Source organism: Mobula birostris, chromosome 10 (genome assembly GCF_030028105.1).
Source record: "Mobula birostris isolate sMobBir1 chromosome 10, sMobBir1.hap1, whole genome shotgun sequence".
In the NCBI taxonomy this organism is placed as follows: domain Eukaryota; kingdom Metazoa; phylum Chordata; class Chondrichthyes; order Myliobatiformes; family Myliobatidae; genus Mobula; species Mobula birostris.
Genome location: NC_092379.1, coordinates 118,323,877 through 118,341,775, shown reverse-complemented (window position 1 = coordinate 118,341,775; position 17,899 = coordinate 118,323,877). Strand labels below are relative to the sequence as shown.

General features: G+C 42.1%; 1 long non-coding RNA gene across 1 annotated transcript in view; it reads left to right on the top strand.

Moving 5' to 3' along the window:
• LOC140204272 (uncharacterized) overlaps positions 1–17,899 on the top strand; it is a 31,081-nt gene that overhangs the window by 3,513 nt on the left and 9,669 nt on the right. The window lies entirely within an intron of this gene.

Genomic DNA, 17,899 nt, shown 5'->3' with positions numbered 1-17,899 from the left:
TCAATGCCTTTCTTCAAAATGGCAGCTACACCATCATGATGATGACCATCTCCCCTCCCTGAGTATAAAACTGTTTCACCATTTGCTGCCTTTAGTCTGCCAAACCCTGTCCATCTGCTTTCACTGACGCCCAATATATGGAGGCTGTAATGATGCATTTCTGCAGTTATTTGTGTTAGCTTGCCAGATTTGTACATGGGTCGTACGTTCCAGAAACCAATATAGGTCTTGGTCTTGGCGGTGTTCAGGGCTTCCTTCGTCATGCCAGTTGCTACGGTATCTCTCAGTTTTCACTACTGTCAGCCATGCAGATCCTGGGTGAAGATTCAGTAATACTGTCGGACACAGACGTGGGGGGATCCTTCATTACTATTTCTGTAGCAGTTTTTATTTGACCAATCAGGGTTGTTAGTCAGGTTTGGCATGGGTGACCCTACCAAGAGCCAAAGTATAAGGACCCCGACTCCAGCTAGCATAGCTGTCCAGGTCATTGAGGCATGAAAGCCTCCAAACCATGACAGGGTTGTGGTCGGCTTGTAGGACTGGAGGTGTTAACTGTGAAGTTTTGACACAAATTAGAACATCGTGTCTCTGAGTTCCAAGCTATTCTACAAGAGAATATATAATGCAAGTACACCTCATTCCATTATAACTCTCTCAGCAAAAATCTCATACCCTGATCTGATCTAATGCGCACACACCAACTGTAGGTTAAAATAAAGGTTTCCAATGAGACAAAACATCAAGGCTTGATCAGGTGAATAAATACCAAAATCTCCATACATTACTATGGCTACAATTCTGACAATAGAATGTTGATCAGGGCCTTGCATGCTGCCATTCCAGGCTGGAGCAGTCATTCAAGAGCAGCAGTCAAGGACAATGCCAGGCAGCTGTTCAACAAGTCGCTGCATGCAATAGCATCAGTATTCCAGACCCACATGCACTATTTGGATAGACAAAGACATTCAGTCAGCTAAAGTATCCCAACCACTTTCCTTCCAATATTATCAGCTAGATATCACAATACCCTTCATGTGTTGACAATACTAGAGGTATTGTTTCTCAGTATCCTTTTCATGCTTGGAGACCTGGAGATTGCTAGCAAGGATTAGATTAGATTAGGTTTTTTAAAAAATCACTTGTACTTTGAAACATAGAGTGAAATGCGTAGTTTGCATTCACAACCCCATTCTCCTGCCTTCAGTAGAATGCCCGACAGAACAACATTCAGCCAACATACAACAAGCAACAATAGCAAAACAAACATCTTTCTCACCTCCCCACCCACACACGCCAATGGGTCTCCAGTCCCAGGACAGGCTGCCTCTGGACTTCCAATCTTCAGATGTGGCCTCAGACTCACCAACTGTTGGAAAGAGGTGTTGGTGAGCTTTTCTGCTACTCTTAATGTCACTGTACCTCATTTCTTTATGAAGCTAAATACTGTGGAAGACAAGGGTTATGTTGGGGAGGGGTGATGGTGAGGTTTTAACTCTGACTCGCTTTCCATGAAGAGGCCATAAGAACATAATAACAGATGGGAGCAGAATTAGGCCATTTGCCCCATTGTTTCACTTCCTGATTTATTTTCCCTCTCAACCCCATTTTCCTGTTTACTCCTCGTAAACTTTGACACCCTTATTGGTTATCTATCAACCTCCACTTTAAGTATACTCAATAACTTTGCTTCCATAGCTGCCTGTGACAATGAATTTCACAGACTCATTACCCTCTGGTTAAAGTGGGAAAATATTGGGGAAAAAACTATCTGTTTATATCTTAATCTTCTCTATGGGACCTTCAGAGATGCATCAGAAGGTTAGGACAGCCCTTTAAATTCAGTGCTGCCATGACTAATTTTTCTGTTGTTTTGCTACAAGCATTTGAAGGAGGGGAACCAACCATGAATCTTCTTGTCCTCGCCCCACATAATTCCCATGCTAGGCTAAATTTAGAGCTCAAGTAGTTCCTGGAAACTGAAATTATGAAACGTTATGGCCCCTCAGGGGTCAAGCAAGAGAATATTCAGGCTAGACAATTCTGTGGAGGAAGAAACCTCGGCATGGATTTGATTTGTCCACTAGTGTGTTTAATTGCTCTAATCAAGTCAAGTCAAGTCACTTTTTATTGTCATTTTGACCATAACTGCTGGTACAGTACACAGTAAAAATGAAACAATGCTTTTCAGGGCCATGATGCTACATGAAACAATACAAAAACTACACCAGACTACAGACCTACCTAGGACTGGATAAAGTGCACAAAACAGTGCAGGCATTACAATACTTTATACTTTATTGTCGCCAAACAATTGATACTAGAACGTACAATCATCACAGCGATATTTGATTCTGCGCTTCCCACTCCCTGGAGTACAAATCGATAGTAAATATTAAAAATTTAAATTATAAATCATAAATATAAAATAGAAAAATGGAAATTAAGGTAGTGCAAAAAAACCGAGAGGCAGGTCCAGATATTTGGAGGTTTTTCCCAGATCTGGGTCAGGATCCATTCAGCAGTCTTATCACAGTTGGAAAGAAGCTGTTCCCAAATCTGGCCGTATGAGTCTTCAAGCTCCTGAGCCTTCTCCCGGAGGGAAGAGGGACAAAAAGTGTGTTGGCTGGGTGGGTTGTGTCCTTGATTATCCTGGCAGCACTGCTCCGACAGCGTGCGGTGTAAAGTGAGCCCACGGACGGAAGGTTGGTTTCTGTGATGTGCTGCGCCGTGTTCACGATCTTCTGTAGTTTCTTCCAGTCTTAGACAGGACAACTTCCATACCAGGTTGTGATACACCCTAGATGAATGCTTTCTACGGTGCATCTATAAAAATTAGTGAGGGGTTTGGGGACAGGCCAAATTTCTTTAGTTTTCTCAGGATGCAAAGGCGCTGGTGGGTCTTCTTGGCAGTGGACTCAGTTTGGCTGGTCCAAGTCAGGTCATTTGTGATATCGACCACGACAAACTTAAAGCTTTTGACCTGTTCCACTTGCGCACCACCAATGTAAATTGGGTCGTGTGGTCCGCTACTCCTTCTGAAGTCAACAACCAATTCCTTCGTCTTGCTGATGTTGAGGGATAGGTTATTGTCTTCACACCGTGCCACCAGGTTCTTAATTTCCTCTCTAATAATAAACAAGACAATATACACAGTAGAGGGCAGTAGGTTGGTGTCAGTCCAGGCTCTGGGTATTGAGGAGTCTGATGGCTTGGGGAAAGAAACTGTTACATAGTCTGGTTGTGAGAACCTGAAAGCTTCGGTGCCTTTTGCCAGATGGCAGGAGGGAGAAGAATTTGTATGAGGGGTGCGTGGGGTCCTTCATAATGCTGTTTGCTTTACGGATGCAGCATGTGGTGTAAATGTCTGTAATGGCGGGAAGGGAGACCCCGATGATCTTCTCAGCTGACCTCATTATCCACTGCAGGGTCTTGCGATCCGAGATGGTGCAATTTCTGAACCAGGCAGTGATGCAGCTGCTCAGGATGCTCTCAAAACAACCTCTGTAGAATGTGGTGAGGATAGGGGGGTGAGAGATGGACTTTTCTCAGCCTTCGCAGAAACTAGAGACGCTGCTGGGCTTTCTTTGCTATGGAGCTGGTGTTGAGGGACCAGGTGAGATTCTCCGCCAGGTGAGCACCAAGAAATTTGGTGCTCTTAACGATCTCTACGGAGGAGTTATTGATGTTCAGCGGAGAGTGGTTGCTCCGTGTCCTCCTGAAGTTAACAACCATCTCTTTTGTTTTGTTCACATTCAGAGACAGGTTGTTGGCTCTGCACCAGTCCGTTAGCCACTGCACCGCCTCTCTGTATGCTGACTCATCGTTCTTGCTGATGAGACCCACCACGGTCGTGTCATCGGCGAACTTGATGATGTGGTTCGAGCTGTGTGTTGCAGCACAGTCGTGGGTCAGCAGAGTGAACAGCAGTGACTGAGCACACAGCCCTGGGGGGGCCCCCGTGCTCAGTGTGATGGAGTTGGAGATGCTGCTTCCGATCCGGACTGACTGAGGTCTCCCAGTCAGGAAGTCTAGGATCCAGTTGCAGAGGGAGGTATTCAGGCCCAGTAGGCTCAGCTTTCCAATCAGTTTCTGAGGAATGATTGTGTTGAATGCTGAACTGAAGTCTATGAACAGCATTCGAACGTACGTGTCTTTTTTGTCCAGGTGGGTTAGGGCCAGGTGGAGGGTGATGGCAATGGCGTCGTCTGTTGAACGGTTGGGACGGTACACAAACAGCAGGGGGTCCAGTGAGGGGGCAGCAGGGTCTTGATGTGCCTCATGACGAGCCTCTCGAAACACTTCATGATGATGGATGTGAGTGCATTGGGACGGTAGTCGTTGAGGCAGGACACTGAAGACTTCTTCGGCACGGGGACAATGGTGGCGGCCTTGAAGCACGTAGGAACGACGGCGCTGCTCAGGGAGATGTTGAAGATGTCAGTGAGAATCTCTGCTAGCTGGTCTGCACATTCTCTAAGCACTCTGCCAGAAATATTGACTGGTTCAGCAGACTTCCATGGGTTGACCCTGCACAGGGCTCTCCTCTCATTGGCCATGGTAACATATTCTGCGGGAGAAATAGTTTGGTTGCTAATTTGTCCGGGTGTATTACTCAGAGATACTCAATGTGTAACTGACAGTTAGCTCTCATGCAGTTGGTGTGTGCCAGCAGCATAAAAAATATTTTTCCACATGATTAAATGTAGTGTTTCCTGGGGAGCATTTTCCTCTTCTCCCAAATATCTGCTCTTATAAAGGCTGTTGGATAGCTTTCTGCTACTAGAACACCTGAACCCCTACTACATATATTGTAGCTGTCCCATTAATAAGATACGAAACCCAAGTACTAGTTCTTTCACATCATTTCATGTTGGCAGAAGTAATAAAAGTATCACTTTTCAGTCATTTATTTTTGAACTATCAGTTGACTGAGCTTTTTTTTAAGTATTTGATGTGCATTTGGATTCTACTAATTAGTAAGGCACCAACAACACCACATTTAATTATCGGCATCAGAGCACAAACTAATTGAAACAATTTAAAATTCTCTATAATTGCACCCTGCACCAGGTGCTCTGTAGGCATCAGTGCCTGCCTCTTCAACCTATCAACATTTACAGTTTACATACACTCTGAGAGCTTGATTATTTGAAATTCTCCCCTTTTCACTCTTCCCAGATGCAGTGGCTGATGTTGGAAGGAGACTTAGCAATTTCAGGAGCTGGTATGAGGTGAAATGTAGAAAGGAATGCATAAACAGAAGTAACATGCATAAGAAAGAACTATCATACTTAAAGAAGATTAAAAAAACAGAAAGCAGGTTGTTGTGGGCAGACAGAATCTTAAATAGAAGGCAATCTTGGTATTTGGTTTGTGCCAAAGTAAATCCTGTAGGATGTCAGGTCCAGAGAGCGTAAAGTTTGAAAATGAAATGTCCCAGCTGAGTAGACAACGCAGAAGAAAATGTAATATTGTCCAACTTATCTGATTCAGAGTGTGCCCAGTCTCAGATAAACACTGAAGAACTTTCAATCCCTCCAGCCAAATAATCTCACCCAGTTTTGGCAGGACAATGATGCATAGTGACAGGAAGCACAAAAATATTGGAAAATTTTACTAATCTGGCATAAAGAAAACAGGTAAAAATAACTGAATAAAATAGACATTTATTTGTCCTGACACTGCTTGTCTAATCACTCTGCTTCTGGAACAATTTCTTATATAATTTTTCTTTCATTGCTGGTAGAATTATTTTCAATCTGTTGTCAAAAGATATCATTGCTTGAATTTTCTTACCCAGGCAATTGTCAAGGGCAGGTAGCCATATAAAAATGTAGCTAACGAGAAATACTTAAGGCTAAATGGGTGCTGATGCATTGCCAATAAAACTCAGCAATAAGATATTGTGTTTAATTTTAAATGACAGAGAGTTTCATATTCAAACAATGATATAGAAGTTCTGTTGTGGCAATATAAAGGTCCAAATAAGACATACATACTGAAAATTTTTAAAAGTTCAGATGCAGACCCGAAACAAAAGCAGAAAATGCTAGAAATATCTGGCAACTCAGATAATATCAATGAAAAAGGAAACTGAATTAAGATCAAGGATCCTTGGTGAGAGTTTCTGCTATATTTCATATTAAGAGCATCCTAATATATTCTGTGTTGAACTAGCAAAGGATTAGTGAGAAGTAAGGTTAACCCTTGCACACTTACGTATACTTTATGGATTCTTAATATCCAAACATGTCTGTTTGAAATTGTGCAGACAAATATACGAGGAATTTGAGAAATGTGCCCTCAACAGTTCCACTTGGGTGAATGGTTTGGAATTTTCTAAAAACATTACTGTAGCCTATAGTATAGTTAATGAGAAGACACAACCTGTGAAGAAGTAAGAGCTATAAAATCACAATTTTGCTCATACCTAAAATTACATAGACTTGGAAAAAAAGAGTATTCGAACAGACTGACATTTTGTTTCATTTGGGCATACAGCACAATGATAGATCTATCCAGACCAATGGGCCTGTGTTACTCAACTACACCCATGTGACCAAATTAACCTATCAACACATACCTTTTTGGAATGTGGGAGGAAAGCAGTACCTCTGGAGGAAACCCATGCAGTCACAGGGAGAACGTACAAACTCATGACAGACAGTGGCGGAATTAAACCTGGATGTCAGATGCCATAATAGTGTTACACTAACTGCTATGCTACCGCGCTGTCCCAAATATTTAGAGTGTTTGTGCAGCTTATGTTCATACTACTTACCCTGATTTTGAGAATTCTCAAAATGTTGCCGGAAATCATCCGGTTTTGAACTTATGGTTATCTTCTCAGCAGCATTATGATAGATCAGCTCTTTCTAGGCAGTTATGGGATGCACCAGGAGTGTTGCTGTCCTGATAGGTATTGGGCACCTGACGTAAGGGATCAATGTGGACTTTGCACTCTATTGCTGATTGTTACAGGGTAATTTCTAGTCTTGTGGATCTCCTCCATCTCCCTGCCATCTCATCCATGCAGCACCATGAAGCAGCGTTTGGTGAATTCTACCTTGAAGACTGAAACTATTCCCCTTGCAGCTTGAGTTGGGATAGTTACAATATTTCCTGTTCCTCCTCCCGACTTTCACCTCACTCTGAACCTTTTATGAACTAATATTAAGAGTATCCTTTTCTTCCAGTATGAGGATGCATATCATGGCCATTTTTGATCAACCCTCCATGGCCTCCTTCTTCAGTGACTCTTCAATTACATTTTTATTTTGCCAGGATATAAGGTGAATAAGGCCTTCTTTGTTTATCTTCATGAACTGTTTAAATCAAAAGGATGCACCATAGACTGTTATCCTACACAATGCCTTTAGGCAGTGCATGCCTGGTAATATAAATCTTAATCATGTAGCCTACAGTTATCTTGCAACCAGAGTTTTAACTTACAGCCATTTTGAAGAGTGTCAAATTACTACCACTACTTTTCTTATAAATATATAGTATGGCTAACAGGACTATCTGAGTAAGTGGTCATCTTAGACTGGTCTCTCAATGGTTCAATGGTTCTGTTTAATATCAGGCAATGTATTCAGTTTAGTGTGGGCACGTGGCCAAGTGGTTAAGGCATTGGACTAGCTACCTGAAGGTTGTCAGTTCGAGCCCCAGCCAAGGGAACTCGAGCAAGGCACTTAATCACACATTGCTCTGTGATGACACTGGTGCCAAGCTGTATGGGTCCTAATGCCCTTCCCTTGGACAGCATTGGTGTTGTGGAGAGGGGAGACTTGCAGCATGGGCAACTGCTGGTCTTCCATACAACCTTGCCCAGGCCTGCGCCCTGGAGAGTGAAGACTCTCCAGGCGCAGATCCATGGTCTTGCAAGACTAACGGATGCCTTTATTTTTTCTGTTTACAACCTAAAATTCTTACTCCCTGCAGACATCCACAAAATATAAGAAAAACCCCAAAGAATGAATGACAGGAAAAAGTTCGAACCCCACACAAGCAGCAGCAAAGCATCAACCCTCTCTCCCTCCCCCCACATGCCTCAGCAAAAGAAATCAGCACACCCCCCTGTCACCTGTCATGCAAGGACTAACAAAACCCCCAGAGAGACCATGATCTAAAGTCCATCAAAAAACACTGTTCACCCCAACAACTCGACATACTAGAGGCTCTCTTTCACTAACAGGGGAGAGAGATGAATCAGTCTCGCCATAGCGAGGGGGAGACCAACAGCTTGCTTTTTTGATGCTACAGCATCACATTTCAATAGCAGTGTACACTACTGTCTCCATGTTCCCATGTTCCGATCTCCTACAACACTTCAGTTGGTGACACTGGTGTGGAATCGGTTTGTGCACAGGGCCATGGGGCCGCACCCGGAAAGCGCCCGTCTTCCTGACCAGTCCAGGAGATATTGAAAACGCTAGTCCACTCAGCGAGCTCCAGGAGTGGGAACCATGCAACATCACCACGAAGAACCGCAGTTTGAGTGCAGCTGTAGATCACGGACTCTGACAGGACCCCAGCTACCTTGAAAAGGAAAGAAAATACATTAGCGAGAAGAACTTTAAACTGTTTCACAGATGGGCTGAGAGAAAGCATTCTGAATGCTTTCTCAATTTGCACTTAATTTACGTTCATGTTTGATCACCATGTCATATGCATAAGGAAGAATTTTCATGTTCTCTCTGCTTGATGTGACATAAAACTATTCCAATAACATCACAAGCTAGTTTCAACACATAGTCGGTGTCATCATGTACTATACACTCAGTGCTGAGATTTTTCTTGCACAGGTCATGAATTATTGATCGGTCCTTATTCCAGCAGCGTGGCTTGTCTTTCTTTAAAAGTTAATGAAGTGGTGTCAGTATTGGATCAAAACTGAGCCCAGATACACCTTCAACTTTCTTGGCTTTGATGATGGCCTCATCACTGGTGCTGATTTTACCCTATGGGGCAGCCTGATGCACAATAGAGCGCTTCAAGAAGAAATGGCCTTCCTACTCGACATTAAGCTAGCAATAGGCAAGAGGAAATGTCAGACTGGATAAAAACACTCAGCACTCAAACCTGGAATAAGTTTGACATCTGCTGTGTTACTTGGTTCACCTTGTCGTCATGAGAGAATTGGATGATCTGGTCCAACTTGTGCATTACTATGACACACATGACCCACCTCCTTGGTGCCACTTTCATCAGCACCCCATGCTGTTCAGCTCACTTGTTTCTTCTTCATTCAAAGGCTTCTCATGGATCACCTCTCTGGAATTTCATCACTGCGGCTCAAAGACGGGTGAGAATTCTGCTAGCAACCTAGACAAGCAACCCTCAGAATTAGAATCAGAATCAGAAGCAGGTTTAATATCACTGGTGTATGTTGTGAAATTTATTATTATGTAGCAGCAGTACATTGCAATGTGTAATAGTAAATAACTATAAATTACAATAATGAGTGGATATAAAAATTAAATTATATAAGTAGTGCAAAAAGAGACCAAAAAAAAAGAAAAATAGTGAGGTAATGTTCATGGGTTCATTGTCCATTCAGAAATCTGATGGCAGAGGAGAAGAAGCTATTCCTGAAATGTTGAGTGTGTGTCTTCAGGTTTTTGTACTTTCTCCTTGATGGTAGCAGTGAGAGAAGACCATGTCCTTGGTGATGGGAATCCTAAGTAATGGACGCCATCTTCTTGATGCTGGGGAGGCCAGTACCCACGGTGGGACTGGCTGAGTTTACAACTTTCTGCTTTTCTGACGGAAGATAGAGCAAGAACATAATTGATATTTTATTCATTGAGGATCATAATTCCTCAGGCCATGACTGTAACAAGACTTTTGTTTTCAACTCCCAATAAAGTAAAAGCAAAATCAGAATCAGGTCTCTTATTACTGTCTAATATCATGTGAAATGTGTTGTTTTGAAGCAGCAGTACAGTGCAGTTGTCTAGAAGATATGAATTAAGACTGTGGCTGGCCCAGCAATGCATTCCTGTCTGTCTGAGCTCCCAATGCTGTCTATATCTTTTACATCATACAATACCCATTGCTGGTGTTAGAAGTCATCTACAATTAAATTATGCTGTGATTTCTCCCTCAATAAGGAGCCTGTGCTTTGTGGAGTCACTGAGTCACCTACAGCATGAAATTTTATCTGTGAGGTTGGTCGCATGGGGATAGAGAATGGGATGTACCTAATTGTATCCCCCTCCCGCACATTGTCCCTTATCTCCATGGCAGTCTTTCCAATTAGCTCTTTGGCTGCATGGATACTGGTCTCCTATGATTTTGATTTGCTTCCCGTGGTCCTCAGTGGCACAGATAAAGCAGATGGGTTCGGTGCAAGTTGCTCACTTGGGAATATCCCAATTTTTAAATGGTGCAGTCAGGGTACAAACACCCTATTAATCTGAAGCAACACACATAAAAGTTGCTGGTGAACGCAGCAGGCCAGGCAGCATCACTAGGAAGAGGTACAGTCGACATTTCGGGCCGAGACCCTTCATCTCAGGTCATGGCCCGAAACGTCGACTGTACCTCTTCCTAGAGATGCTGCCTGGCCTGCTGCGTTCACCAGCAACTTTTACGTGTGTTGCTTGAAAATCCAGCATCTGCAGATTTCCTCATGTTTGCGCTAGTATTCTGATAATGGAAAGGTTACTGAATTTTTTTGGTGATCTCTTGATTTTCCATTAAAAGCATCCCGTGACAAGTGCAACCAATGAGGGTAACCTCCTTATACATTACACTTCATTTGAAATGAATTATAATGTTCCTTGTACTGACTGAGTTACTAAGTAGAAGACTGCTCATTGATGTTTTCATACCCAATAACTGAGCCAATGTTAACAGCAAAATAGACACAATGAGCCCTTTAAAATACATCTTGATTCCCTTTCCACTTTCTAAGAATTTCCAGCTAGTATCTAAGCTTCCCCAGAAAACTGAACAAGAAGGCTGCTACAAATAACTGAGCTCAGTTCTGGTCGCCTCACTACAGGAAGGATGTGGAAGCCATAGAAAAGGTGCAGAGGAGATTTACAAGGATGTTACCTGGATTGAGGAGCATGCCTTATGAGAATAGGTTGAGTGAACTTGGCCTTTTCTCCTTGGAGTGACGGAGGATGAGGGGTGACCTGATAGAGATGTGTGTATAAGATGATAAGAGACATTGATCATGTGGATAGTGAGAGGCTTTTTCCCAGGGCTGAAATGGTTGCCACAAGAGGACACAGGTTTAAGGTGCTAGGGAGTAAGTTCAGTGGAGATGTCAGGGGTAAGTTTTTTACTCAGAGAGTGGTGAGTGCATCGAATGGGCTGCCGGCAATGGAGGTAGAGGCGGATACAATAGGGTCTTTTAAAAGACATTTAGATAGGTACATGGAGCTTAGTAAAATAGAGGGCCATAGGTAAGCCTAGTAATTTCTAAGGTAGGGACATGTTCGGCACAACTTTGTGGGCCGAAGGGCCTGTATTGTGCTGTAGGTTTTCTATGTTTCTATGTTTCTAAGTAATAATGCCTGTAATTTTCAGTGAAAAAATTGTCCTTATTGCTTCCCTTTCTTGTAGAAATCAACAGGTTCAGGAACAGTTATTACCCGTCAACCATTAGGCTTCTGAACCATCATGAATATCATCATTCACCTCATCACTCAACTGATTCCATAACCTATGGACTCACTTTCAATGACTCTGCAGCTCATGTTCTCAGTATTATTTATTTATTATTATCTTTCTTTTGTATTTGCACTGCTTGTCTTTTACACATTGGTGTTTGTCAGTTTTTCTGTGTAGTTTTTCGTTGATTCTATTGTATTTCTTTGTTCTACTCTGAATGCTGCAAGAAAATGAATCTCAGGGAAGTATATTGTGATATATACACACATTGATAATAAATTGACTTTAAACTCTGAACTTCAGTCTTTAAATTTGCCTTTTCTTTCATGTGCTATCAAATGTCAGAAATAAATCAATTATTCACCAAACCAATACAAGTGAGGGGAAGTAAGAGTGTAGGGGAGAAGAATTGTAGGAATTATGGCTGGAAATTTGCAGTGACAAACAGATATTACACCAATTGTTATTTCAATATTTTAATAAATTAAGTCTTAAGAGGAACTTAATAATTGACATATAGACTAGACCTAGTGAAAGGTCAAAGCTACTTCATTTGAAAGTATACTTAGAAAGGTGTTTGCAATGCTATTATGTGCTTGAGTAATCAATATTAAATAAAGTCTATAGATCCTTAGTAAAACATTATTCTACAACAACTCATCTGGTGAATTTGATTATTTAACAGATGCTCATATACAGAGGCATCTGGAGACTTATTTTCCAGGCCCAAGGCTTGACAAGTAGGAGATATGGAGGGATGAACAGGGAACAAGAACAAGAAGAGGGAAAAGAAGGGAGATTTGTTCACTTGAAATGTTTCCATGAAGATTTCATCCAAATCATCATATTTTTTCTGGTAGGAAATCAGACAGTGTGTGAAGATTCAGAAGGGCAAACCGCAATTCAAGCATTTGCAGTCCTGATGAATGGTCTCAGCCTGAAATATCAGCTCTTTATTCCTTGCCATAAGTGCTGCCTGACCTGCAGAGTTCCTCCAGCATTTTGTGTGTGTTACTCTGGATTTTCAGCATCTGCAGAATCTATTGTGTTTATGATTTGATTACTTTATTTCAGATTTCCAGCATCTGTAGTATTTTATGTTTCCTGCTCCCTGATACCTTGTTAGTTAATAATGAATCAGCTCGTGCCTGTTCATAGTAAACTATGACATTACCTAAGGCTGGTATACATTTATTTTTGCTTTTCACAGTCCACAACCCTAACCTTTCTGCTCTGGCTAGTTTCCATAGCAACAATCACTCAAAACTTTTTTTTATCTTCCTTGATATCCTAGTCACAGTCATTGAGTAGAGTTCGACTTCTCATCATAAAACAAGGTTTAAAAAGTTACCCAAATGTATGTTATATACATTGTTTGGTCTTCTTCTGCTTTTGATCATTCTTGCACAGTTATCAATTTGAGTCCTGAAGGAATTTTCTTGTGCTTTTTAGATACTGTGTCCTTTCTTCTGCACTGAGTTGTTTGAAGCAGATTTTTTAAAAAGAACAAATAGATTTCTTTTGAGGAGTTTGATCATTTACAGTTTAACAAGACTAAGGCGTGTTGCTGATGCTGTCAACAAAACTTTGCTGTGCATGAACTAGTTACAGATCCTAGATTACAAAGGAACTAGAGAAGCAGGAGGAGTAACACACACAAGATGCTGGGGCAACTCAGCAGGTCAGGCAACATCGAAGGAAAGGAATAAACAGTCAATGTTTCAGGCTGAAACCCTTCATGAGGACTGGAAAGGAAGGGGGAAGAAGCCAGAATAAGAAGGTGAGGGGAGGGGGACATGTACAAGCTAGAATGTGATAGGTGAAGCCAGGTGAGGAGGAAGGTAGGTGAGTTGGGGGGGGAGGGTATATAGTAAGAAGCTAGGAGGTGACAAATTCCTCCTAGGAAGAAGTAATCTGATAGGAGAGGAGAGTGGACCATGGGAGAGAGGGAAGGAGGAGGGGCAATAGGGGAGGTGATAGGCAGTTAAAGAGAAGGGGTAAGAGAAGAGCCAGCGTAGGGAATGGAAGAGAAGAGAAGAGAAGGGGGTAAGGTGAAAAATTACCTGAAATTAGAGAAATCAATGTTCATACGATCAGGATGGAGGCTACCTAGACAGTATAGGAGGTGTTGCTTCTCTATCAAGAGAGTGGCCTCATTGTGGCAGTAGAGGAGGCATTTGACTGACATGTTGGAATGGGAATGGGAATTGGAATTACAATGGTTGGCCATTGGGAAGTCCCCTTTGTTGAGGATGAAGTGAAGGTGCTTGACAAAGCACTACCCCAATCTACTTAGGCTGCACCGGGAGCACAGGATGGATTAGACGACCCTGAAAGACTCACAGGTGAAGTGTTGCCTTGCTGGGAAAGTCTTTTTAGGGCCCTGAATCGAGGTTAGGTAGGAGATGAATGGGCAGGTGTAGGGCTTCTTCCACTTGCAGAGATAATTGCTGGGGGGGGGGGTCAGTGGGGAGGGACAAATGGATAAGGGAATTGTGGTGAGAGCAATTCCTGTGGAAAGCGGAGAGTGAGAGGAGGTAAAGGTGTGTTTAGTGGTAAGATCCCAATGGAGATGGAAGAAATAGGAGACCTTTTGAGCTGTCTGTTTCCCACTTACCTTATTACCTTTGATTATCAAAACATCTTTTAACTTCAGGTTCAAAAGTTAACAAATGAGCTAGCAATTTGCCCAGGGGTGTTCCAAATTTCTACAACTATTTTTATATAAATCCCCATTTTTCTGAAACTTTGGGATCATTTTTTAGACCTTCTACCGAGCCTGAGGTACCGCAATTAGTGAAAATTGTTTCTCGATATTTAATTATCAGTTCTCTTTTAAAATTTCCTAATATCTAAAAAATTCTTAATTCCAAGAGCAAAACACACAAAATGCTGGAGGAACTCAGCAAGGCAGGTAGCATCTAAGGATGAGAATAAACAGTTGACATGTAGGGCCAAGATCCCTCCATGTATTCCATTCTTGTTTCTGAATTTTCTTTCATCATTTAACTCTTGGAGTTCAAGAAAGACCCATCAACAAAGTCATTTGTAAGTGTAGTTAATAGCCTTGGGCCCCAAAACTGTGTGCAACATAGTCATATCATGGCTAGTTCCCTCACCAACCGAGTAAATTTATGTTCCTTTGTGAGTAATTAGACTTCCAAAGTAAATAATTGGTTACTTTAGTACATGGTAAGGACATAAGCAATATAGTATGCTTGAGCCCCCTGAGTCTACTCTCCTAATTGGTAAGATCATGGTTAATCCTCAACCTTAAATCCATTTTCTGCCAAGTCCTCATACCCTCTATCCCCCTGAGCTCTATCAATCTTAGCTTTGTATACCCTCAGTATATAGCCGCAGACCTCCAAAATGTAGAATGGGAAAGGTTCACAGTAGTTCAGGTAAAGAAATTTTTCTTTATCTCAATCCTAAATATGACCATGTCCTTACAGTCCCTATAAAAAGCATTCACCTCTCCTTTGGAAGTTTTCATGTTTTATTGTTATGCAACATTGAATCACAATGGATTTAATTTGGCTTTTTTGACACTCATCAACAGAAAAAGATTCTTCTGTGTCAAAGCGAAAAGAGATCGCTACAAAGTGATCTAAATTAATTACAAATATAAAACACAATATAATTAACTGCAGAAGTATTCACCCCCTTTAATATAACATGCCAATTGGTGCAGCCAATTGGCTTTAGAAGTCACATAATTGGTTAAATGGAGATATGGAGATCTGTTTTTGAAGACCTGTGTGCAGTCAAGGTGTTTCAACTGATTGTAGTAAAAATACATCTGTTATCTGGAAGGTCCACCTGCTGGTGAGTCAGTATCCTGGCAAAAACTACACCATGAAGACAAAAGAACACTCGAAGCAACTCTGCGAAAAGGTTATTGAAAAGCTCAAGTCAGGAGATGGATACAAGAAAATATTCAAGTCACTGACTATCCCTCGGAGTACAGCTAATCAATCATCAAGAATATGGCACAGCTGTAAATCTTCCTACAGCAGCTGTCCTCAAAAACTGAGTGACCATGCAAGAAGGGGACTAGTGAGGGAGGCTACCCAGAGACCTATGACAACTCTGGAGGAGCTAAAAGCTTCAGGGCTGAGATGGGAGACACTGCACATACAGCAACTGTTGCCCGTGTGCTTCACCAGTCATAGCTTTATGGGACAGTGGCAAAGAGAAAGCCACTGTAGAAAAAAAACTTACATGAAATCTTGTCTAGAGTTTGTCAGAAGGCATGTGAGAGCCTCTGAAGTCAGCTGGAAGAAGGTTCTATGGTCTGATGAAACCAAAATTGAGCTTTTTGGCCATCAGATTAAACACCAAGTTTGCCATAAGCCAAACACTACCACAGCATCAGAAACACACCATCCCTACAGTGAAGCATGGTGGTGACTGCAGCAGGCCCTGGAAGGCTTGTGAAGGTAGAGGGTAAAATGAATGCAACAAAACAGAGGGAAATCCTGATACAGTCTGCAAGAGAAGTGTGTCTTGGGATAAGATTTGTTTTCCAGCAGGTTATGACCCCAAGTATAAAGCCAAAGCTACATAGAAATGGCTTGAAAACAACAAAGTTAATGGCCTGGAGTGGCCAAGTCAGAGTCCAGACCTCAGTCCAATTGAGAATTTGAGGCTGGACTTGAAAAGGGCTGTTCACTCACAATCCCCATGCAGTCTGACAGAGCTTGAGCAGATTTGTAAAGAATAGGGAAAATTGCTGTGCCCAGATGCGCAAAGCTGATAGAGACCAATCCACGCGGACTGAAAGCTGTAATTGCTGTCAAAGGTTCATCTCGTAAATACTGACTTGAAGGGGGTGAATACTTATGCAATCAATTTTTTAAAGTTTTATATTTGTAATTAATTTAGATCACTTTGTAGAGATCCGTTTTCACTTTGACACAAAAGAATCTTCTTCTGTTGCTCAGTGTCAAAAGCAGCCAAATTAAATCCACTGAGACTCAATGCTATAAAACAATAAAACATGAAAACGTCCAAGGAGGGTGAATACTTTTTATCGGCACTGTAATTCTAGATTCTTCCATGAGGATAAGAAAGCATTTCCCCTTTCACTTACCACTGTCAGAAACTATTCAGATGATATTGTTTTGTCCTAAGTTCTAGGTATTCCTACTCAGCTGAGACTGTTTATTTAAATGTTTGCCTGCAAACTGGTCGTGGCAGATTTTGCAGTGTTAGGGAGTATTCTGGAGTTATGTGAACATAGCAGATATAAATTCAAGCAAGGACCAGTCTTCAATTCTTATTATAAGTTGCAAGCTATAAATTGAAGTTCAAATAGCCCAGAGACTACAAGGTTGCATATGCATCAGCCAAACATAAAGGCAATGCATGAACATCGATTTCTCGAACATCTGGTAATTGCTGCACCACCTTCCTCACCCCCCATTCCCATTTCCCTCCCTCACCTTATTTCCTTAACTGTCGATCAGTTCCCTCTGGTGCTCCTCCCTCTTCCCTTTCTTCCATGATCTCACCCTCTCCTATTAGAATCTCCTTTCTCCAGTCCTTTATCTCCTTCATCAATCAACTTCCCAGCACTTGACTTCACCCCTCTCCTCCCTCCTGGTTTCGTCTATCACCTACCAACTTGTACTCCTTCCTCCCCTCCCCCCACACCTTCTTACTCTGACTTCTCATCATGTTTCCCATCCTGCTGAAGGGTCTCGGCCCAAAACAAACCAGACAAGCCAGAAGGTGATAGGTGAAGCCAGGTGGGTGGAGGAGGGGTGATGAGTTAAGAAGCTGGGAGGAGATCATTGGAAAAGTCGAAAGGCTGTAGGAATCTGATAGGAAAGGAGAAGAAGGGAAGGAGGAGCAGCTCCAGGGGGAGGTGATAGGCAGGTGAGGAGAAAAGTTAAGAGGCTGGAGTGGAGAATAGAAGAGGGAAGGGGGAGGGGAATTTTTAAAAAAATTACCAGGATGAGAAATTGATGTTCATGCTATCAGATTGGAGGCTACCTAAATGGGGTGCTGCTCCTCCGAGTTGTGAGTGGACTCATTATGGCAGAAGAGGAAAACGTAGACCAGCATGTCAAAACTGGAATGGGGATAAGAATTAAAATGGTTCACCACCAGTGAATTCAACTTTTTGAAAATGGAACAGGGGTGCTGAGATGATTCCTACTTCCCCAGCCTTTTGCCATTTCCTATTATTACTTCCCAGCTTCTTATTTCATTCCACCCCACCCACCTGGCTTCACCTACCACCTTTCCCTTCCCATAGTCC